The 24038-nt window shown below is 47.2% G+C and overlaps 1 pseudogene; it reads right to left on the reverse strand.

The window, feature by feature from the left end:
• Positions 1-270: 270 nt before the first annotated feature.
• Positions 271-1711, reverse strand: LOC102420046 (annotated as a pseudogene).
• Positions 1712-24038: the final 22327 nt, after the last annotated feature.

Below are 24038 nucleotides of genomic sequence, written 5' to 3' on the forward strand. Positions count from 1 at the left end.
TCCGAGCCTGTGTCCTCTCTACTTCCATCTCTAAGCATCTGGGCACCGTACTTTAGCCTCCCCGGTGTCTGTTTGTCCCTGTGTAGTGTCTGCAGGATTCCAGCACTCAGTGTCTTCCCTAATACTAATGTCTCCTGATCATGTCTCTAGTGACTTGACCATGCCTTGTCCCTTGAGCCTGGGGACCAGGCTTTTGTCTACCCACTTCTTTCCCTTTGGTCAAGTTGTCCCAGAGGCTCCATCCCCACCTCTCAGAGAACTCCTTGGTCTTCAATACTTCCCTTCCCCATTCCTGGGGAGGGAAGGTGGGTCAAGGGCACCTGGTACCCAATCTCCCCTGCCCCTCTTGGAGCCTCCTAGACTTGAATGAAGAGTTAGGCCAGTCAGTAGGGCAAAGCCTGATAGGAGCAGAAGGACCTTGAGGATCCTCTGGTCAGAAGTGGCCTGCTCCTGGGGCAGGATTTCCAAGAAGGGGATAGAAAGGTGCCAGCTGCCATGCGCTCCAGCACAGACTGGGCCAGCTGGTGCAGTGGGCCAGCCGACTCTGCCAGAGCTGCACCCAGCCCCATGCCCGGAGGTGTCAGGCATGAGAAGAGAATGCCACAGCCAGCCACCACCTTTGCTCGCTGGTGGCTCTGCAGCAGCCTCAGGGACAAGCTGATGCCCAAAGTACCCTTGTGGAGCTGCAAAGCCAAACACAACTCCGTGGCCCGAGCCCGGTCTCGCTGCAGTCCCACTGCCAGCCCCTCAAACACTGAGTGCAGAGCCAGGGAGGAGACTAGTACACAGGCACGCAGGGCTGAGGGAGCTGCCAGCGCTCCACTTGCCTGTGGGAGGCCTTGCCCATCATGCCAGTCTGCAGCCCACCATTCACTGTTCCCAGCAGCGGCCTTGTCTCCTCTCGAGCTGGTGGCACTGACTGCTCCTTGTAAGCCAGTATGATCCGCTCCGTCACCAGGACCAGGAAGAAGCCCATGGCCAGGATAAACTCTTGTAGGGGAAACTGGAGCATCACATGCAGGCCTGCCAGGGCCTCCTCTATGGCAGACAGGGAGTCAGGCAGCAGGTCCAGGAGACAGGTGGTCAGGGCTTTCTGGAAGGCTGAGGCATCCGGGTTAGCTCCAGGCCGGCGTAGCACACAGATGGGCACCAGACTACAGATGAGAGTGAGCACCAGCAGGAGCACCAGGGCCCCCAACTTCACCTCCAGTCCCACGGGCAGTGGGGGGATTCGAGGCTACTGCCTCTGGGTACTACACCAGGAGCGCTGGTTCTCCCCAGGGCCCCGTGGTGGCCGTGGTTGCTCCAGGGGCTCTCAGACCTCACAAGGGTCTCACTTCATGGCACCCGCTCGGTTCCGGCCTCCAGTCGGGAATCTGTTGAAGGGTTTTTGATCAGAGAGGTGTCTGGATTGATTTATGTTTGGAAAAATCTCCTGGCTACGTGGCAAAGCATGAACTGACATGGAGCATCTTGCAAGACTGCAAATGAAGGCTCAGAGAAGGTAAGTCGCCAAGGTAGCACAGCTAGAGCGGGCTAGGCATGGGCTCCAAACTGCATGTTTGCTTGACTGGCTTTGGCTCATGTCTCTGACGAAGGTCTTTGTCTTCCTGCCGTTGCTGCCTGAAGCTACCACATCACTTGATTTATCTCTGGAGTCCCATTCTCCGAAAAACTTCATGATTTTCACAATCATAAAAGAGAAATTCATTCTGGGTCTGGAAATTTTTCCAGATCAATCTGGGTCAACCTAATTAAAGTTAATGAAAGAAAGGAGTGTGTATGTGTGTGTGTGTGTAGGAGAGAACTTTCCTTTCTGTTATGATTTTCTTACAATTTCTTTTAGGTCCCTATTGACTAGTGTCCACCTGATGCTAAATTATCAAAGCTTGGGCATAAAATGATTCCAGCTTTATAATCAGATCTCTAATCAGCTCCAACTGAAGCTGAATGCTAAATGGGCTTGAAATGGGGCACCTCTCTTGGACATGACAGTGAATTTATCCAGGGGCCTCCAAGGGAATCATGCAAAGTTTGACATGTGAAGGTGATGCAGTAGTAACATGTAGTAGACTGAATGAGGAGGTCTGGGCTCTAGCTCCCAGTTGCCACTGATTTATGGAGTGACCCTGGGGAAGTCACTTGCCCTCTCTGGTCCTCAGTCTCCCCTTCTTCTGAAAGGTGCTCTTTAGCCAGAGCCAAGGTTTTTAACCCGTGTCTCCCAGAGTCCTAGGTTTCAGGGGCTACTCCAGAGAAAGGGGTCTCTTTGGGTCATTTGAATTTGGAATTGAAAGGTGATTAGAGGGCAAGGAAGGAGCTTTAGAGGTAGAGACTTGCAACCTTGCCCCTGAGACAGCTCACTCTCCATCAGGGCTCCACTGCTTTGCTCCAGTGGAGGGTGGGAGAGGAGAACCAAGCTTTGTAGGTCACAGAAAAGCATCTGCTCTAATGACACCCATCGTGGGCGAGCAGGCGGCCTCCCTCCAGTCCTCCTGGGGGGCTGGGAGCTAGCCATCTGCTCGCTTCCCGTGAACAAAGTCCCCTTTGCCCTCTTGGATTCTTGGGCAAAGCTGACTTGGTGAGCCAGGGAGAGCCAGGCAGCGTCTAGAGAAGAGGAACGAGGACATAATGGAGATGCAGTGAGAGGGCCAGGAAGAAGCACTCCAGGGCTTGGAACCATTAGACCTGGAGGAGGAGCCTGAGGTGGCGTAGATGTGTGGACAGCCCTCTGTAGGATACACCTGTTGAGAGTGCAGAGGGCATCATTCACTTCCTTCATAACATCAGCCAGGTCACTTCAACCCAACCCAACCGAACCCAACCCATCCCAATCCTATCTGTCCATCCATCATCCATCCATCCATCCATCCATCCATCCATCCATCCATCTACCCATTCATCCATCTACCCACCTATTCATTTATTGTCATGCATTCAATTACCCACAGGTTCATTTATTTGGCTCAATCACTTTCTCTTTCCCTCCCTGCCTTATTCATTTATTCTTTTGACCATTCCATAATCATTCATTGAGCACCTGGGAGTGTAGAGGAGAAGGAACTCTTCAGGGAGCTCAAAGTTACAACACGGTGAGCAGATATGTAAGCAATTCTGAGAAGTGATTGTAACACAGGGAGGAGCAAAGTGCTGTTTGAGTTTGGAAGTGGGAGGGACTGTTGAAGGAGGCAGGTTAGGGAAGGCTTCAAGGAAGCAATGACAGGAGAACTGGACCTGAAGGGGCGTTTTAGTTTATTGGCTGGATGAGTGGGGTGAGGGTTTATGTTTTGGGGATGCTGCGAGTTTGGGGCCGTGCTTATCCTTTGCAGATAATATAAGCTCTATTCCCTTCCCCCTCCTTCCAGACCTCAAAAAAAATAGAAGTCCAGATTATTCAACTCAAATTTCTAGGCTGATGAATTCAAGTTTAATTCACAACTGATTGTTCTTATTCTAAACACTGAAGGGAAAAAAAGACCCATTCAAGGAAAATATAGAAGCTCATAGCAGGAAGTTACCTTAATCAAACCTCTCTCTGTGTGGCATCTACAAGTGAGAACCAGCTATCAGCGGTGTGTGTGTGTGTGTGTGTGTGTGTGTGTGTGTGTGTGTGTGTTTAAGGTGATCTTGCTTCAGACAATCCGATTGTTCCTTAGGGTTTGGTACTATCTTGCCAAAGGTGTCTTTTCTGTGCTAGCATTGTTGCATTGTCACTTGACACTTAATGCATTCAACAATTACCCATCCATCCATTCATCAAATATCCATTAAGCTTCCTGTATCTTCCGGGCTTGGCACAAGATGCTGAAGGCAATACTGTGATGAAGGTTCTTGCCCTTTGAGAGCCCACAGTCAAGGCAATGGTCAGCTAACGTTTCTGCCAAGGGCCACATAATAAATATTTGAGATTTTGCAGGTCATCCAGTCTCTGTGGCCACTATTTAGTTAGGCTGTTGTAGTGCCAAAGCAGTCTTAGAGAATATGTTAAAAAGTGGGCGTGACTGTGTTCCCATAAAACTTTGTTTAGCAAAACAGAGTTGCCCCAGCTGCCATTTGCTGACCACCGTTCTAGTGGAGGGCACACACAAGTAGACAGTAGTGTGGAAAGTGCTGCCATGAGGTAAACACACTGTCCTCTGGGAGCACAGAGCAGAGTCCAGCCAGGCTTGAGCAGCAGGGAAGACTGCCTGGAGGAGGTGATGTATAACCTTAGACCTGACAGATGAGTGGAGGGGGTCAGAGGAAGAGGCTGGGGGCAGGGGAAGGGGATGGAGAGGGCCCTCTAGGCACAGAAGTATGTAAAGCCGGAAGTTCCTCCTTCAGGGGACGTGGTGCAGCAGGAAAATGCAAGACCTAGAAGAGGGGCGGGTGGCATCAGGAGGGGTTGGCTAGGTCAACGGGGGCAAAGCAGTGACAGTCCTTGTAGGAGCAGGACATGGAGCCCCATCGACAGGTGTTCAGCATCTCGTTCTATCTTGTCTTGTTTTAAAAGACACAACACTCCCATCTTAGCAGGCCTCTGGGGTGCTTGCCCCAGGTCCTCAGGGCCACTCCCACAGTGGGACGCACAGCTCTTCCTGGCGTGGCTTGGTCTCCCTCTTCCCGCAACCTGTGAGGGCCCATCAGGCAGCCCCTGGGCTGGTCCAAGAGGCAGGTCCCTTCTGCAAGAGGTTTCAACAGCAGAATAAAAGTGTAGTTTAAAAAGAAACAGAAACAAAATAGGCATAAGCAGGAAGCTGGGATAATAAATAGTTATTAAGGTCAAAGCTCTGATCCTGCAATATTGTGGAGAGGAACGAATGCGATAACGTGTATGAACCTGTGCCTTGTAAATGCTGAAGTATCACAAAAGCTAAGACGTCTTTAAAAATATATATTTTTATTGATTTCAGAGAGGAAGGGAGAGGGAGAGAGAGAGATACAGTGGGGCCTTGACTTACCAGTGTCCCAACTAACGAGTTTTTTGAGACACCAGCTGTCTCTCGCCGATTTTTTGCATTGAGTTGATAGAGTAATTTGAGTTAACGAGCTCCTTAGCGAGCTCGGTCTCGGAACGAATTAAACTCGTAAGTCAAGGCCCCACAGTAGAAACTTCAATGATGAGAGAGAATCATTGATTGGCTGCCTCCTGCTCACCCTCCTCTGGGGATGGAGCCCACAACCTGGGCATATGCCCTGACTGGGAATCGAACTGTAATCTCCTGGTTTATAGGTCGATACTCAACCACTGAGCCACACCGGCCAGGCAAAGCTAAGACTGGTTTTAATGCTGGTCTCTGCAACTCTGCTCCTGTCTGGCTTCTCTTCTCTCCCCTCACCCGCTTCCCTCTCTGGCTCCTAATGCTGGCCTGTAAACCAGGATTAAAGAGTGGTTTTTGCTTTCTAGGCTCTTTGGAAGAAAATTGTATGGAGTACTATTAGATTTATGGGCCTCAAGGAGAAACAAACCCTGGTTTGAATCCTGGCTGTGGTATTTACTAATAAGCTATTAACTTTATAAGAACCAGGTTTCTCCTCTTTAAATGGGGATAATGTTTATACCTCCCTCCTGGCATTTATTGAGATAACTCATGTCAAATGCTCATTAGTACTGTGTCCAGCACGAGTGTTATTGCTTTTAGTTGTAAATTTCAGGACCTGGCCCATGGTAGGCACTGAGTAAATGTTTGTGGAATGACTGTTTGACTGCTTAAATAGTGTGCAAAGCATCGTATTTTTAGAAAGTGTATATTTTTATTGATTTCAGAAAGGAAGGGAGGAGAGAGAGATAGAAATATCAATGATGAGAGAGAATGATGGATGGGCTGCTTCCTGCATGACCCATGAGCCAGCCAGCAACCCAGGCATATGGCCTGACCCCCTGGTTCATAGGTCGATGCTCAACCACTGAGCCACACCAGCCGGGACAAAACGTAGTATTTTTAGATAATAGAACTGCACACTTCAGGTTGCAGGTTTGCCTATGCTTACAGACCGCTCTCCTCGGGCATCTGTCAAGGTGGTCCCGTTAAGTCCTCATCCTCTTTCCCCCAATTCTGTGGATTCTGTTATCAAAGTCCCTCCAATCAAAGGTGCTCTTTTACTCCCGTGGCAATGACTTTGGTTCATCATGACTTGTGTGAACCTGCCATCAGGGTCCATTCTCCTGTCACTGGTCTCCTTGTACCCCATCCATCCACCCACTGTGGACAGATCACCCTAAAAAGAAGAATGTTCTCTACACTTCGCTTAGTAAACAATGTTCATGACACTGTGATGTCTAAACTCATAGCGGGACCTTCAAGTCCTTCCCCAGTCTGGGCTGTTAATGTTTCCAGTTCAGTGGTTCCCAACCGGGGGCAAGTTTGTCCCCGAGGGGCATTTGGCAATGTCTGGAGATATTTTTGATGGCCACAGCTGGTGTGTGTGTGTGTGTGTGTGTGTGTGTGTGTGTGTGTGTGTTTATACTGTTGGTATGCAGAGTGGAGGCCAGGGATGCTGCTGAAAATCCTACCGTACACCGAACAGCACCTCCCAAAAGAGAATTATGGAACCCAAATATCATTAGTGTTGACAAGAAATTGCTCTCGTCCCATCTTTTTGCGATTCGCTGCACCCCCTGCCTCTCTCATGAGTCTCTGAGTGTGCATTCCTGGTTTTGCATCTCTGATTCCTTTTGCCAGGTCACGCTTTCTCTTTCTCTTCGCCCTGATATTGTCGTATAGACCAGCAGTTCTCAACCTGTGGGTCGCGACCCCTTTGGCAGTCGAATGACCCTTTCATAGGGGTCGCCTAAGATGATCCTGCATATCAGATATTTACATTACGATTCTTAACAGTAGCAACATTACAGTTATGAAGTAGCAACGAAAATAATTTTATGGTTGGGTCACAACATGAGGAACTGTATTTAAAGGGTCAGAAGGTTGAGAACCACTGGTATAGACCCTCAAGACCCATTTCAGGTGCCTCTACTTCCTGTGAAACTTATAGGGAACCACAGGGTGGCAATTTATTGCTTCCTTATTTTAGAGCCCACAGCCTTTACAACATTAGAGTGTTGTTGTAAATATCATCAATATAGTATATATGTCACGCCCCTCCCCCACCATTTCTGAGCTTTTCTAGTATGGAGACTGGGTCTTGTTTATCCCCCTTTCCCCAATATAATAAATGTCTGCTGAATGAACGAGTAAAATATTCATAATAAAAAGTGTTCAAAATACTCGTAGGTTCTGGGCTCTTTTAAAATAAAGACTCTGGACTGACACATGAATGCACATATTTCTCTAGGTCTTCCTCATCGTACCCATCTCCCAGGTAAATTTTATGCTGGCAACCTTCAAACTTTTCTGAAACTCAGATGATTTGTGTTTGTGATTCAATTTCAATTTCCTGTCTTCAGCACTTTCACATTCAGCAACATTTTCCATTTTGCAGTAAATCTATGGATGTTGCTTGAACACAAATTTCTCCTGCTCCGCCCGGTGACACATTTACAGCCACCAGCAAAGGGTCTTCTTTTATGGGAATGAAATCGGATGCTTCCCTGTGTCTGACAACCTCTTATTCATATTCAAACCATGATGGTATCTTCCTGACATGGCACTGTCCCCCCTTGTGGGGACATCCATTAATAACAATAGGACAAGGCCAGCCGGTGTTGCTCAGTGATTGAGCATCAATCTATGGACCAGGAGGTCACAGTTCAATTCCCGGTCAGGCCATATGCCTGGGCTGTGGGCTTGATCCCCAGGAGAAGGTGTGCAGGAGGCAGCCAATCAATGATTTATCATTGATGTTTCATCATTGTGCAGAGGAAAACCCAAACTGATTTATGACGTGTGTTTCCTTCAGTTTGTGGCACAAGAACCCTGGATGCTGGAGGCAGTAGAAATGCTAATTCATCAACTTTAATGTGCAAAGAAGCTTGAGGCTCAGAGAGGTTAAGTCACCTGCCCCAGGTCACACAAGGAGTTGGTGGCAAAGCCTTAACTTGATCCAGGATCTCCCGACTTCCAAGCCCTTGTTCCTTTCCCTACGCCGAGGGGTCAGTGGTCTGCATTCAGTGCTTTAGTGGCCAAAGCACAAATGCTATTTGAGTTAAACCTGCAGAGACCCACACACTCTGCTTTCTGCCGCATTAAACTCCTGATGCACCGGTGGAGGCCTGACAGCCCCTCATGAGAATGGGACGCGCATGAAAAGCATTTTCAGAAGAGGTTTCCCAGAGCAGTGCTCCTGGAAAGCGCCCTGACCCTGGCTCAGATGTCTTTGTGCTGCAAGTCTGGCTTCCCAAACACAAGCCTTTCCCTGCGGGAAAACACCAGCTCCTACAGTGGCCCAGCCCCAGGGCCCTTGGGCCCCTTTGGCCATATCCTCAGTCCTTATTCTCTCTATGCGCAGGGTCTGTTCTGAGACTTTGGCTGGCTGCTGCATCTTGAGAGGCTCTTAAGAGAGAAAGAGGCTTGGGGGCCAGGCCCTCCAGGTTCAATGCCTGGCTTCCTGTAGCTGAGGGATCCCAGCCATGGCTCTCAGTCTTTCTGCATCTTAGTTTCCTCATCTGTAAGATGGGAGCACTCCTACCAGGATTGTCGTGCAGATTGAGTCAGTGTTCAGCTTACAACAGTGTTCAGCACCTAGTAAGTGCTCCATAAACATCACCTCCTGTTAGTAAATGCAGGTGCTGGGTTCCACCTTGACTGTGTGACTTGGGATGAGTTCCTTGACAGCTCTGAGCTGCAATATCCTATCAGACAAGTGACTATAAGAATAATACTGGAAGTTCTAGGTTTCACACATCTGTCTCTGGGACCCAGTACTTTGGGGCACTTACACTGAAGCCCGTGCACCGCTTCCTCTGTGTGACTTTGGGATTTTGTACATCAGCGGATGCAAGGTCCTCTGAACGTCTGTGTGACGATGCCTCCTGGCAGACAGTTCCTCTCCAGGAGGGTCTCGCCTTGGTCTGTGCAGCAGTGTGTGTATCGAGGACTTTAATATTTTATTGAAGTGTTGCGATCACTGCATAAAACCGAGCAGAAAGAAGTGCTGATCCCACGACTAGAGGGGCAGAGTCTCAGAAACCAAGTACAACTGAGCCAAAGAAATAGAAAAGAGAAAATCCTAAAAGCCACTGCACAGTAGATCCTTAACATGAGCTGGAAGATCTTTGGCCTGAGCTGACCGCCTATCACTCAACTGTGAAAGAAAGGAATACAATGAAAGAACAAGAATGGAAGTGCCAGAAATATGTGGTTGAAGATGGCATCAGAAAAAATAATGTTTCATTAAAGATTATGTATAAAAATTATCTTATCCTACCATAGAAACTGATCATTACATTTTTGTACACATTTGCAGTTGTGCATTATGTATGTAAGGAGGGATGGTGATTGCTCTGTATATAAAGGGCCCACCACAGGGCAACTGGTGTACAGATGCCTCCTATACAGATGCCTCCTAAGTGATGGCTCTTGTCATCACCCTCATCATCACCATCATTATCATCACCATCATCATCATCACTACCACCATCATCACCATCATCACTATCACCATTAGCATCATCACCAGCATCACCATCATCATCATCATCACCATAACCATCATCACCACCACCACCACCATCACTACCACCATCAACATCATCATCATCACCAGCACCACCATCATCATCATCACCATCATCACCATCATCACCAGCATCATCACCATCACCATCATCATCATCACCACCACGACCGCCATCATCATCATCACCATCATCATCATCACCATCATCACCATCATTATCATCACCATTATCATTACCACCACCACCACCATCATCATTATCATTATCACCATTATTATCATCACCACCACCATCATCCCCATCTTAATCCTTAAGGTTGACTTCTGAAGACTTAGAGTCAATTGAGACTCTAAACCTTAGAGCATCAGCCATCATCCTGGTAATTCAGAAATTACTAAGAATTCTCTGACAAGTATCCCTTCTGTTTGGGTACTCCCATTGTCTGGGAGCTCCTTGAACACTGTGGCAGCCCATCCTCTTTTTAATGTGGTTGAGTGACACTATGTGTCAGTATATGTCCTGGGAGACTCTAGCTATTAGTGGGTTTTATGCTCTGTATGGAACCACAGAGTTAGTGAAATCTCTCTTTCACATGAAGGGCAGTTAGGCTAACTATCTCTTTAAAAAATATTTTTATTGATTTCAGAGAGGAAGGGAGAGGGAGAGCGAGATAGAAACATTAATGATGAGAGAGAGAATCATTGATTGGCTGCCTCCTGCATGCCCCCTACTGGGAATGGAGCCTGAAACCTGGGCATGTGCCCTTGACCGGAATTGAACCTGGGACCCTTCAGTCTGCAGGTCGATGCTCTATCCACTGAGCCAAAGCAGCTAGGGCAGGCTACCCATCTTTTAAGAAATTATTCACACATTCATACACAAACACTTGATAAGCACCTACTATGGGCTGGCCTCTGGGCTGGGTCTCGGAGGAGTTCCAGGGCCGGTGGGGGAGACAGATAATTATGATCTGGAATTGTAATTACAATTTACAATGGCAACCTGGACAGGTAGAGGGAGCATCGTGGAAGCCCTGAAGAGGTGCCCAGACCAGCTGGGGAGGGTGGTGGTCATGGGAGTCTTCCTGGAGGAGGTGACACCTAAGCTGAGTTTCAGAGGATGGGTGAGGGGTTGGGATGGGGAAGAGGAAGGCATTTCAGATGGAATGAAGAGAATGCACAAACAAATATGGAACTCAAAAGACTGGTGGGTATTGAGTACAGATGCAGGTCTGGTGTGTGTGCCGTGGGGAGGGTGGTTGGAGAGTATGGGTACCTAGGATAAGGCCAGGAAGTTTGAAGAGTCCAGCAGAGCCTTCATGCCTAGCTAGAGTGTGGACCTTATCCAGGGGACATGGAGCTCCTGTGGCAGCCTTTTTGTTTGTCCTGACCCTGGGGGGGGGCGGGGCGGGGGCCCTCTCCTCTGGGCTAGAGCTCTCCCAGGTGGCTGGGAATTTTTTTTAGCTTTTGTGTGACAGCCAATTCTGTTGTTCCCACTTCCTTGGCATGATGTATTGCATGGCTCCTTCATCTCTTCCTTCCTCCCCTTTCATGAGTCAGTGGGAAGAAGTTACCTCTGGAGCCAAAAAGACAGGGCTAAGTCCCAGCTCCATTGCCACCAATTTTTGAGCCTCTGCCAGACTCCTTGACCCCCCATAGACCTCAGTCTCCTTGATTGTAAATGGGGATGATGATAAAAGTAGCAAACATGTATAGGCACTGTTCTATGCACTTTGCAGAAATTACTCATTGAAGCTACACAACAACTCTGAGAGGTTGGTAGTGTTATTATCCCCATTTTACAGATGAGAAATCAGAGGCACAGAGGGGCCTAAAGCCTTCCAGCTGGGAAGTGGCAGGGACAGGAGGCCAGAAGAATCTCGGTCTTGGGGTTGACGTGAAGGTCAGAAGGGCTAAGGCATGCAGAGTCCTTGATGCACTGCCAGCACATAGTAGATACTCAGTAAATGCAACTGTCATAGTTACAAATGCTCCAAAAACCAGAGCAACGTTTACAAGCTGACAGCGGTCCCCAGAGCTAAGCAAATCCCCTTCATCCGAGAGAGCCTTTGGAAGGCCCAATTCCCACGGCCTCATTAACTTCACACAATAGAAGATGACAGAGCAAGTCTTTGATGAAAGAGACTGAATAGCCATCGATTAGAAGGCAGACTTGTTTCTTTCTTCCCCAACTGATGGACTGACTTCTGAGGGCTCATCTGTCTGTGTAATTAAAGAGCTAAGTGAACCATCGAGCACGTTGCCTTCATCCATCACCATCTTGATGGTGGGCGGGAGGGCGTCCCATAAGCCATGGATTTCCTCCTGCCCAGTCCCACAGCTAAAGACCCAGCCAAGCACTGGGGTTTCCAGCCTGCCACTCTTGAATCTCTGAAGCCAAATCTCACTCTCTTTTACCGCCATTTAAAGTATTGGCAATTGGAACCAGTGATTGCCCAAGAAAAGAGATGGCTGCAAAAACCGCTCGATGTGAAACTTGGGTGCAATTGGCTGGAGAAGGGAATGGGAGGGGGTGGGGGCAGCGAGCAGAGTGTGACCTGATTGTGCATTGGAGCCAGCAGACCTGGGTTTGGATCCAGACCTGGCCACCTCCTCGCCGTGTAACTTGGGGCATGGCTAGAGGAGTGAATCCGTCATAGTTCCTGCCCGCATTCAAGCTCAGGATTTGGTACCGGCATTGAAGAACTCTCTTCAAAATAGAGGCTGCATGGTGGGTGGGAGGAGGGCTCGGTTTGGGGTCAGACCTGAATCCACATCCACTGGGCCACACACGTGCTGTGTGACGGTGGGGACTGGCTTCCCTCTCAGACCCTCTGTTTCAGGCTGAAGGTCGGGGATGAATAGTTGAGGCCTTTGTGTCAGTTGCAATTAGAGGAGCCAGCTCTGGAATCAGGCTGCCTGGATTCAAATCTGTGGGCTGCCTCACTGGTTCTCAACCCGGGTCATTTTGTGCCCCCGTTCTACACTCCCCCAGGGGACATTTGGCCCTGTTTGGAGACATTTAAAAATATTTTTATTGATTTTAGAGAGGGAGGGAGAGGGAGAGGGAGAGAGAGATAGAAACATCAATGATGAGAGAGAATCATTGATCAGCTGCCTACTGAGGATCGAGCCCATAATCTAGGCATGTGCCCTGACCAGGAATTGAACTGTGACCTCCTGGTTCAGAGGTCGACGCTAACCACTGAGCACACCGGCTAGGCTGGAGACATTTTTGATGATCACAGCTTGGGGGTATTGCCGATAGCATCTGGAGGGCAGAAACCAGGATGCTGCTCTACATTCCACCATGCACAGGACAGTCCTGCCACACAGAATTATCTGGCCCTAAACGTCAAGGGTGCTAAGGTCAAGCGAGACACTCTGCTCCATTGCCTACTAGCTCATGAAGTCATTTCACCTGGTCAAGACTCGGTTCTCTCACCGGGGACGGCAGATCATAACCCTGGGTGATTACTTTAAAAACAGAGGCAGCGTGGCAGCTAGCACAGTACTAGGCACTTTGCAAACCCTCCAAAAACATAAGCTTGCGTATCTGTGGAATCGAGAGGCAGTGGTGCATAGCAACTGCTAGGACAGGTAGGTCCCACGTAAGTCATGGCCAAGATAGGATGACGGCGGCGATGTGTGCCATTGTCACAGGCTCCTTGCGGTGCCCCGAGATCCTTCCTCAAGCCTGCACTTCACGGTGGCTCCCTGCGCCACCCACACCTCTGCCTCAAGGGGCTGTGCAAAGCCATTGTCAACATTTAAAAAGCAAGACGTGTCCCTGGGGAGGCTGATGCTGGGTCTCAGGTCTGCCAGTGCCGAAAACCATTAACTCCCTCTGGGTTTCCCTCTGCAATTGTTTCCTGAAAGCTGTTTGCAACTTGAGCAGTTCTTGTAATTGGGTCTTCCTTCCCTGGACCGGGGATTCCTTACCCTCCTCTCTCATATTTTGTCTGAGCCTGTGATGGACTGAATGTCTGTGTCTCCCCAACATTTCTATTTTGAAGCCTGAACTCCCAATGTGATGGTATTTGGAGGCTGGGTTTTTGGAAAGTGATTAGGGTTAGATGAGGTCATGAGGGTGGGAACCCGCAACAGGGTTAGTGCCCTTATAGGAAGAGGGACAGGTCTTCCCCTTTCCCTAGACTTCTCTTTCCCATCTGTCTGCATTTTGGTCTTGGGCTTCCAGCCTCATTTATTATGAGAAATAAATGTCTGTTGTTTACTCCTGCCAGTGTGTGGATTTAGTTATAGCAGCCCAAGCTGACTAAGACAGGACCCAGGATCCTTAAAATATAAATTTTTGCCAATTCCTCAGTTTTTCAAGGGGACCCTGAGGAGGGGTATCCCCTCTCTCTTCACCCGTTACTCACTCTTCCCTTTGAGGAAAACTGTGGCTTTTCCTGTAGCTGGAGCTTGACTCCTATGGTCCATGTTGGCAGTAGGAGTAGAAACTGTTCCCTCCATTTGGGGGACCACAAGCAAAGCATGAAGCTGGCTTTAAACGGAAATGCAGATAAGATAAGGCAAGGTAGTGATTGGCTGACGAAACTGTGCCTAGGGCCTCGCCGGAACCTACCCCTGCATTTCCCCTATGAGCAAAGGTTCCGTGTTCAATGAGTCATGGTTTGTGGTGATTTTATAGAACATAACTATGTCGAATAAGAATTGAGTGTGTTTTGTTGGCCTGGGGTGGTTCAGTTGGTTGAGCTTCGACCTATGCACCAGGAGGTTGCTGGTTTGATTCCCAGCCGGGGCACATGTCCGGGTTGTGCAAGGGGCAGCCGATTGGATTTCCACCTCCTCTTCCTCTCTCTAGAAAATCAATAAAACATGTAAAAAAAGAATTGACTGTGTTTTAATGTTTTCTTATTTCCTTGTGTGAATTATTTGCTGGTTGGAGGGGGGGTGTGTGGGTTGGAAACCCCCAAGTCCTACCAGCCTGGTTTCTCCACACCAGGCACGTGCTCGCCCCTCTCTGCTTTTGCCATGATTCTGCCAACAGGAAGACTCTATTGGATCTTCTAAGAGATGGAATCTTTACTGTCAGGCTAGTGCTCCTCTGGGGAACCCATCACTATACAATCTGTTAGAGCAAAAGGTAGGGGAAAGGGCCTGGGTTCAAATCCCACCCCACCACTTACTCCCTGTTTAATTACAGGCCAGTCATTTAAGCCTTTCGACTTTTAGTTTCCTCATCTGGGGGGAGAACAAACTCCCACATCCCAGCACTGGTGTAAGAAAAACATAAAGTCACCCAACCCCCAAATAGGTGCCTAAAATCCTCCTTTTTTATTTCCTTCCCCCAGGCAGGGTTGCAACAGCATCAGGAAACTTAAGTTAGTTTGGAAACACATTGAAAGCAAGAACCAAGATGTCCACAAGCCTCGTGTTCATGAATTGACCTGCTCGGCTCCCTGTCCTCGGTCCCTGACACAGCTTGGCCAGTACTGGCCCCTGTGTGCACTGAGCTGCCGAAGCTTCTGGGGGTTAGTAGGGAACACAGGAGGGGAATGGGAAACCCATCTCTGGGTTCTGTGCCGTGTGGCTCCAGCCTGGAGTCAACTGTTGCCTTTGTTAACAAATTTCTGCTCACTGTCCATGGTGGCTATTCCTCCGTGTTAGTCTGGCGAGGCTCTTGTCCCCAGTAATTGAATCAAACATTAATCTAGGTCAGTGATGGCGAACCTATGACACGCGTGTCAGAGGTGACACGTGAACTCATTTTTTTGGTTGATTTTTCTTTGTTAAATGGCATTTAAATATATAAAAAAATATCAAAAATATAAGTCTTTGTTTTACTATGGTTGCAAATATCAAAACATTTCTATATGTGACACAGCACCAGAGTTAAGTTAGGGTTTTTCAAAATGCTGACACGCCGAGCTCAAAAGGTTCGCCATCACTGATCTAGGTGTTGCTGTTAAGGTATTTGTTAATGTCTGTGGTTAGCATCTACAATCAATGGACTTTAAGGTAATTACTCTTTTTTAAAAAAATGTTTTTATTGATTTTCAGAGAGAGGAATGGAGAGTGAGAAAGAGATAAAAACATCAATGATTAGAGAGAATCATCAATCGGCTGCCTCCTGCATTCCCCCCACTGGGGATGGAGCCCACAGCCAGGGCATGTGCCCTGACCGGGAATTGAACCGTGACCTCCTGGCTCATAGGTCGACACTCAACCACTGAGCCATGCTGGCCAGGCAAGATGATTACTCTTGATAATGAGGGAGGCCTCATCCAATCAGATAAAACTGAGATTTCCAGGAGAAGAGGAAATTCTGCCTCAAGACTATAACATAGAAATCCCACCTGAGTTTCCCGCTGCCCTACCAGTTCTGGGTTTGCCAACTCATGCAATTCCTTGAAATCTCTCCCTGTTTCTGGCCCTTTCTGTCTCTGCCTCTATCTATCTATCTATCTATCTATCTATCTATCTATCTATCCATCCATCCATCATCTATCTATCTGTCTGTCTGTCTATCTATCTTTCTATCTATCATCACATTCTATTGGTTCTTATCTTAGTTTTTTTTGGCTGCTTTAATAAAATACCATAGCCTGAGTGGCTTATAAATAATGTCAATTCCTATCTCACAGTTCTGGAGGCTGGGAAGCCCAAGATTAGGATGCTGGTGGAGTCAATGTCTGGTGAGGGCTGTTTTCTGTCTCATAGACAGCCATCGCTCACTGTCCTCGCATGGTGGAAGGGACAAGGAGCTCCTGAAGGCCTCCTTCATCAGGGCACTAATCTCATTCATGAGGGTTTCACCCTTATGACCTAATCACCCCCCAAAGGCCTCACCTCCTATTACCATCACATTGAGGGTTAGGTTTCAACATATGAATTTTGGGGGACACAAACAATGGGCCTACAGCAGCTGTGTTTCTCTGGAGAGTCCTAACCCCTACCCTGACCCCTGGGACAACTCGTGGCTTCATCCACTATCTCTGTTAGTGTTTCTCAACCCTTCCCGGGCACAGATTCATTTTGGAGAGTGATGCAGAACGTGGATCTTCTCTCCAGAAAATGGACATGTGTTCGTAACATTGCATGAAGCTCAGGGAACAGGGACCCCAAGTTAAGATGCTGGTCAGGATGCTGGTGGAGCATAAACCCCATCTGCGCCGACTGCTCTTAGAGCTGCAAACCTACTCAGCATCTCATCTTGGCTGTTTTGCAGGAGCCTCAAACCCGACAGGTCCAAGCTAAACTCTTCATTTCTCTGCCCTACTTGTTTCTCTTCTCACGCTCCGCTTGCTAGTGAATGGCACCCGTCACCCACCGGGGAGAGACGTTTCGGGTCATCTTTGCATTTTCCCTCCCCCTCTCCACCCACATGCAAACAATCACCAAGACCTGTCAAATTCATCCCCTCTGCCAGGGCCAATATCAGGCCACCATCGCCTTCCTCCTAATTGGGATCCTTGCTTTCAGCCCTTGTCATGTCCAATCTGTTCTTCAGTAGGAAACCAGGGTTGGATTTTAAAATGAACAATTTATTATATTTTATGTTTTCCAGCTTTATTGAGATATAATGACATATAGTGCAGAAGTTTAAGGCATATGACATGTTGACCTGATATACTTGTATATTGCAAAATGATTGCCACATAGCGTTAGCTAACACCTCCATCATGCCACATAATTGAAAACAAATATTTAAGATATTTATTTCTGAATTATGTCTCTCCCCCAATTAAAAAGATACCTGGTGGCTCTGCCGTGCCCACTGAGTATTGCAAAGCCCAGTGTGGGTTACAAGACTCCCTGGCCCTGTTTCTGTCATTCTATCACTCATTCATCCCACAAACATTTCTCGAGCACCGCTGTGTGCCAGGCTCTGTGTGGGGTGCTGGGACCCAGAGGACGGGGGTCTTTGTCTTCAGGTTGCATATGGCTCTCCTTTGCATTTTCCAGCCATGCTGAGATCTCCTTATGCCAATGTGCTCCTGGATTTCACCTGGTGCCCTCACACCTGTGCGCAGTTTCTCTGCACTTTCTTCCTCTTCAGCAATGGTGAGCTCCTTCTCATTCTTCCAAACCCAAGTCAGCTCTCTCCCTGTGGAGATTTCTACATCTTTGTGGGGGATCATTCAACTCTGTATAACACGGGAAACAATACATTTATTGGAAGACTATGGGGTGGAAAACCTTGAGGAACAGAGGCAGGGCAGCTCTGAGGGTTCTAAGTAAAGAGGTGAGTCTCTTAACCAGAAACACCCATCAGAAAGAATGTATGCATCCCTATGTTCTTAGCAGCACAATTTACCATAGCTAAGATTTGGAAACAGCCCAAGTGCCCATGAGCAGATGAGTAGATAAAAAAGCAGTGGTTCATTTAGACAATGGAATACTATACTGCTATAAAAAAAGAACTTTTACCATTTGCAACAGCATGGATGGACCTGGAGAGTATTATGCTAAGTGAAATAAGCCAGTCAGAGAAAGACAAGTATCACATGATCTCACTCATATATGGAACATAATGAAAAAAATAAACTGATGAACAAAATAGATCCAGAGACATAAAAGCATGGAACAGACTGTTGAATTTCAGAGAGAAGGTGGGTGGGTGGGGGTGATTAACTGGGGAGCATACATGCCTTTATGCATAGTAGAGAGGTAAAGGCCTGGGAGGAGTGGGGGTGGGATGTAGGGGGTCAATGGAAAACAAACAAACAAATGGGACATCTGTAATACTTTCAACAATGAAGGTAAAAAAATAATAAAAACTAAAAACTGCCCACAGAAAAAAAGAAAGAGCTGAGTCTTTTTCAACTGCCAACTTTTTGTTGCTTCTCCATCCTTTGCCTAATCCCTTTGTTTAATATTTCCAGGCATGAGAGACTGATGGGTTAGACTTAAGTCAAGTGCCCGCCCCTGGGGAATGCCACCTGATTGACAGCTCAGGAAGACTGCATATAATTGGGGAGGGAGAATTCCCCAAAGGAAATAAAGATTCTGATACAAATGAAGAGAGGAAGTGATGCTGGGAAAGCAAAGATAATGTGCCTCCCACGCCTTCTTGACCTCTCAGCTGCAGAATTAATTATTCCTTCTGGTCTTTACCTTGCACATTTAAAAAAATTAATATCTTGCAAATAATTTCTCTGGCCAGGTTGAATTATGATTTTTTATGTACTTTGCTTTTGCACTTGACTCTGTATCTTTGTAATCTGGGTTCCAATCATGGTGCCTAGCACATAGTAGGTGCTCAGAAATGTTTGTGGTGTTAAATGAATGTGCATTGCAATGAAAACTCCACACCAGCCATTGCAGGGTCCACCTTTTAAATACAGGTTTCTCTTAAGAGCAAAATCTGGTTCTGACTTTGAGATGGCAGATTTTAATTCTTTTTTTTTTTTCAGGAGGCTTTGGGTCTTGAAATATCGCCTATAAAGAGAATTTGGGTTTAACAAAGTCAATTTGCTGAATAGTGTTAATGATCATAACCAGATATATGGTCCCCCCAAAAAGATGACGCCCAAGGACAGAAGAAATTAGCCTTTGTTCATACCAGAGACATTTAGGTGGAGAGAATTAAAGGAAAAAAAGGATCATTTTGGATAAAATATGTAATAATGTTGCATAAAAAGTTGTAGAATATAAATGCAAAGTAGCCTGGGATTATGTTATACTTGGAAGAAGAAGAAATAAAAAACTAAGACTTTCATTGGGTGGAGCACAGGCCCTTGAAAATATCTTTTTCTCCCAGGAATTACTGACACCTACTACGTGCCAGGTACTGAATCAAGCACTTACTCACCTTTAATCCTTGCAAATCCCTCTTTGGTAGGAATCACTGCCCCCATTTTACAACTGAGGACACTGAAGTTCAGCATATTTATGGGATAGGCCCCAAGTTCAAGTAGCTAGGAAGCAGCAGAGGCAGGATTTGAACCCTGGTCTTCCTGAGGTCAAAACTGCTTTTTTTGCTCCCATTTCAGCCCAAGGATGGGGCACAGGCATAATTTCCCAAAGGGGAGCCCAAAGTGCTGACTTCAGGATCAGTCCCAGCAGTTGGCTCAGGGCTCCTTAAGTTCCTTCTTACTGAGGTCAGGGCTGGCTGTAGGGTCCAGAGGGAGCTGAGCATTCTCACTGAGGTCAAAGAATCAACGGGAAGACCCTTTCCTGGCAGTATTTGCAGGTAAAAGCTCTCATTCTGAGGACAAATCCTGGAAGGGAAACCCACTCCCAGTAGGAGGAGGTCTGGGGTTGATGAAGGTAAGTGCACGTACGTGCATGCATGCAGGAGCGAATGTGTGTGCATGTGTAGGTAAGCCCGTGTGCTTTTGCATAAGAGGCTGTGTATGTGTCTCTGTGAGTATTTATGTGTCTCTGCATATGTATATTTATGTGTGCTTGGCATTATACACTCTGTGATCATTGATGCCCCTGTGTTTGCTTGTGTGTACTCATACATACAGGTGGGTCTCTGTATGTTTACCTGTGTTATGCCTGTCTGTGCATATATTCCTGTGTTTATATGTTGTGTGTGTAAGTGTGTTATGTGTATACAGACACCCCTGACTTCCTGCCAACCTGCTTAACAGGTTTCAGAGAGCGTCCATTCACCTCTCACTGGACCTGCTCTGTCATACTCTGCAATTTCATTTTCCATTTGATAAAAGGGGCTAAAAATAATAATGATTTTTAATGAGTTTGGAAGCTGTCCCGTGAGACCTTACTGCTCAGAATCCTTTAGTCTGGTTGCTGAGACAAAACTGAAAAGCCAGCCCTGACTTTCTCTTGTGATGTTTAAGATAAACCCAGGAAGTAAAGCCCCCTGAGCGAGAATGTCTATGGGGTCTTAATCTTTTCCTAAACAAATCCCTGCTTATGACTTTCTATTGCCCATCAGATAAAGGATTATCTGCTGCAAATGGGCTTTGTTTATCTTTCATAAATCTCACTCCTGCTCTGCTAATTCTCACGTCGCTCACTGTTCTGAACACTGTAGTGTCCTTTATGAGGTTTAATATTCTGTCCCAGCTCTCATGTGACACTAATTTCCCACGGGGCTGTGAGTTTGTTTGGTTGGCCTGGACGATGAGGAATCTGGCTTTGGTAGCTGATGTCCAGACCTGCCCTATTAGCTCTCCTGAAATATAGAGACAACCTTGGATATTGGCAGATTTAGCATCATCTTAGGTAGCCTGAAATGAGGCTCAGAGAAATGGGTTTTGTATTAAATGGAGCTAGTTTCAATTCTGGCTCTGGGACTTAGCAGATGAGTGACCCCAGGCAAGTCTTTTTTGTTGTTGTTGTTTTCTTTCTGTCATGAAACCCCTTATCACAAAGAGAATTATAAATTCTTAACTGCAAGGATAAAAATAATGTATTAAAAACATTGGCTACTTAGTAAGTGTATTAGATAGCTATGGCTGTGTAACAAATCATTTCACAACTTAGTGGCTTAAAAATTATATCTGTTTGCTTTTGCTCATGAGTCTATGTGTTGGCAGTTTAGGGGGGTTCTTCTACTCCCAGTGGGGCTCCCTAATGTGTCTGTGGTCAGCTGAGGGTCAGTGTGGTGGCTTTTTCTGGAGGTTGGCTGAGGTCTCTTGATTCTCTTTCACCTGCTCTCTCAGTCTCCAGAGTCCAGCCTGGGCTTATTCTGGTGGAGGCAAGGGCCCCATCGAGACAGCTGAAACCTGCAAAGCCTCTTAAGGCCTCAGCTCAGGACTGGAGCTGCTGGAAGCCAATTCTTGCATGTCATAATTGCAAGAGTTTCATCAAAAGGTTGATGGGACTTGGGGACTCAACAGGGTTGAATCACACATGTAGTCACCTGTTGGGAATGGCTGAGGGCATTTCCCCAAACCTGAATAGGATACAGTAAATTGATTGCTTGGCTGCCAGACAGCTCAGGGCATCTTAATCTACATGTTATTGCCTCCTACTGGCCAAACACCTGAACAGCCGCAGGCTAATTCCCCCATTCTGACAATGCTTGTGTATACCCTTTGAAGTGTATATCTCTGCCTCGCCTCAGGACAAATTGTGTTAATAAAAAGCATGGGGTCCTGAGACGAGCAGAACTTAGATCTTAGATCTTAGTTTCCTTTAAACTAGGCTCCTCTGACCCCCAAATGCCTTTCAAAATTATACTTCGTCTCTGGACTCCTATTTAATCTACGCACAGCCTTCTCCAGATTCCTGAACCCTTTGTAATGCTGGGACAAGAACCCGGCTTGAGCATTGTCAAGTCCACTGCATTCTATGGGCCAGAGCGGTGATAGGCCAGCCTGGGCAAAACTGGTGGGAAGGCAGACTAGCTCTGGATGGGAGGAGCTGTAGTCACATTGGAAAGACATGGAAGCAGGGGGGACATTAATGGGGGCAATCAATGCAAGCAACCTCTTGTGATAGGCACTCCGTGTTGGTTGAACTGCCTGGCACCTAATAATAATTAATGAATATTAATTAATGGTACGTAGTGTAGCCTGTTGTGGAGGAGAGAAAAATAATTTTTCCTCCACCCTTCTAAGTTCTTGGCGGAGGTCCCCGCCCCCATAATAAAAGTCAGATTAACAGGAGAAACACAAAGAGAAGTTTAATAACACGTATACCTCCTGCATGCATGGAAGAGACCTGGAAGAAACCAAATCAGTCCCTGAAATGGCCCAAGCCACCCCCTTAGTTACCATTTCCAGCTAAAGACAAAAGATGTTGGGGGTGGGGAGGGCAGTTCCAGGCGGTTCCCAGGAAAAGCACAATAATCAAAGGCATGGCTGTTGTGCAGATTTAAGTCATTCTATCTCCACTGATAAAAGTTTCCACACATTTAGTCATTCTTCGTTCCCTGGCACACAAGGAGACACGCTTACCAGTGGAGATTTCCCTCATAGATGTAAATTTCTCTTACAAGAGGGTAACTTCTACTTAGTTTTCAGAACTTCTCTGGTGTCTGTTGTTTCTTAAAAAAAAAATCACCCCCAAACAATCCTTATGCCAAAGAGGCATATTTTGGGGTGGCAAATTCTGTTCCTCTTCACATCTATGAGGTCCAGTCTCAGCACAGTTTCGCTTTCATTCCTGGCCTTTTGATTTTCCTGTCTCTCATCGTCCTGATGCATCCCCACATAAAGGCTCTATTCTTACCTTCCAGCACAGTAGGCATTCAGAATGCACCCTGGTAGCTCCCTTCTTCAGGATGATGGGAGTAAAAACATACCCACTGCTAACTCTGCTCCAAGCCCTATGCGATACACATTGCTTGCATTCTCAATGCTTATTTTACTACTGTTGGGGAGAAAATTCTTTTCTCTACCCTTCTAAGTCCTTCTGGCTGGTCTAAGAATTAAATCGACACGAAACAGATTAACAGGAGAAAACCAGAGTTAATTATGTGCGTACGGGGGAAATCCACATAGACACGAGAGATCTCAAAGACAAAATGAGGCTTGTGTGCCTTTGAGAGCGAAGGAGGAGGGGGTGGTGCTCTGGGGCTTCAAAGGGAAGGAAAGCAGTTCAAAGGGAGATGAAAGGAGCAAATGTTTCATAAACAAATGTTTGCCATGCCCTGTGAGACACTGGGCCACAGAGAGGAATGTTAACAGGCTTTGCTAGGCTGCTCCCCATCCCACCCTACTTCATAGCATAGGATACGTAGTTATCCGCGAGCCGCAGTTTGCCGACCACTGCCCCAGGGTAACTGCGCCTTTCCTGGAGCAGGTCCTTCATCCAAATTCTTTTAGGCAGCGAGAGAAGGATGCTCAAAGGTTCTTTCTGAGTCTCCTTGAGACAGGCCGGTGCGCCAGGGCAAGTGCAATAGGGAAACGGAGACCGATGGTTAAACAGCAGTTCGCAGCCGTCTAGGAACTCTAGATGCCAAGCAGTTTGCAGCCATCTGGCAAGTTCTATCTTCCCTACACCAAGTCACTTAAGAGTAAATGGTTTGCACTTTTCTCCCCAACCAGAGGGTAAATAAATCACCCCACTCAGGGAGACAGATAGCAGAAATCTAATTAGTGCCATTTGCCAACCACACCCAAGTAGAGATGAAGTTAAGAGAATACATCTCATTTTGCTACCTCAGCAGAAAGCTGAGGAATATTCTATTGAGATCATCCCCTAAGACCTACCCTAAATGCCCAGCCTTTAAAAAACCCTCAAAACAAAGGTCCCAGCATGCACGTCCCTCCCAGGAGCACGGCCCTCCCCTTCTCCCACTCCTCCCCACCAGGCAGGCATCTGCTAAACTCTGAGGGACCCTGTGAGTCTTGCAACCAGGGCAGCAATGGGCAGTGGCAGTTCATCGCGGGCAGCCTCCCTGAACCCGTCCCCAAGGCCCCTTCCCAGCCCCTTCTTGTTCCACTGCCGCCAGCTTTCACAAATGTCCTCTAAAATTCACCTGCGTTGTGAAATTTGTCCTGCATGAAGTCAAGAGCCCACAACTACCAGGCAGCCTTAGGCAGGCCCACCAAAGGCCAGGTCCCCTTTCCGGTAACATTTTTGTTTCCTACAAA

The sequence above is a fragment of the Myotis lucifugus genome, unplaced genomic scaffold (genome assembly GCF_000147115.1).
Source record: "Myotis lucifugus unplaced genomic scaffold, Myoluc2.0 scaffold_176, whole genome shotgun sequence".
NCBI lineage: Eukaryota > Metazoa > Chordata > Mammalia > Chiroptera > Vespertilionidae > Myotis > Myotis lucifugus.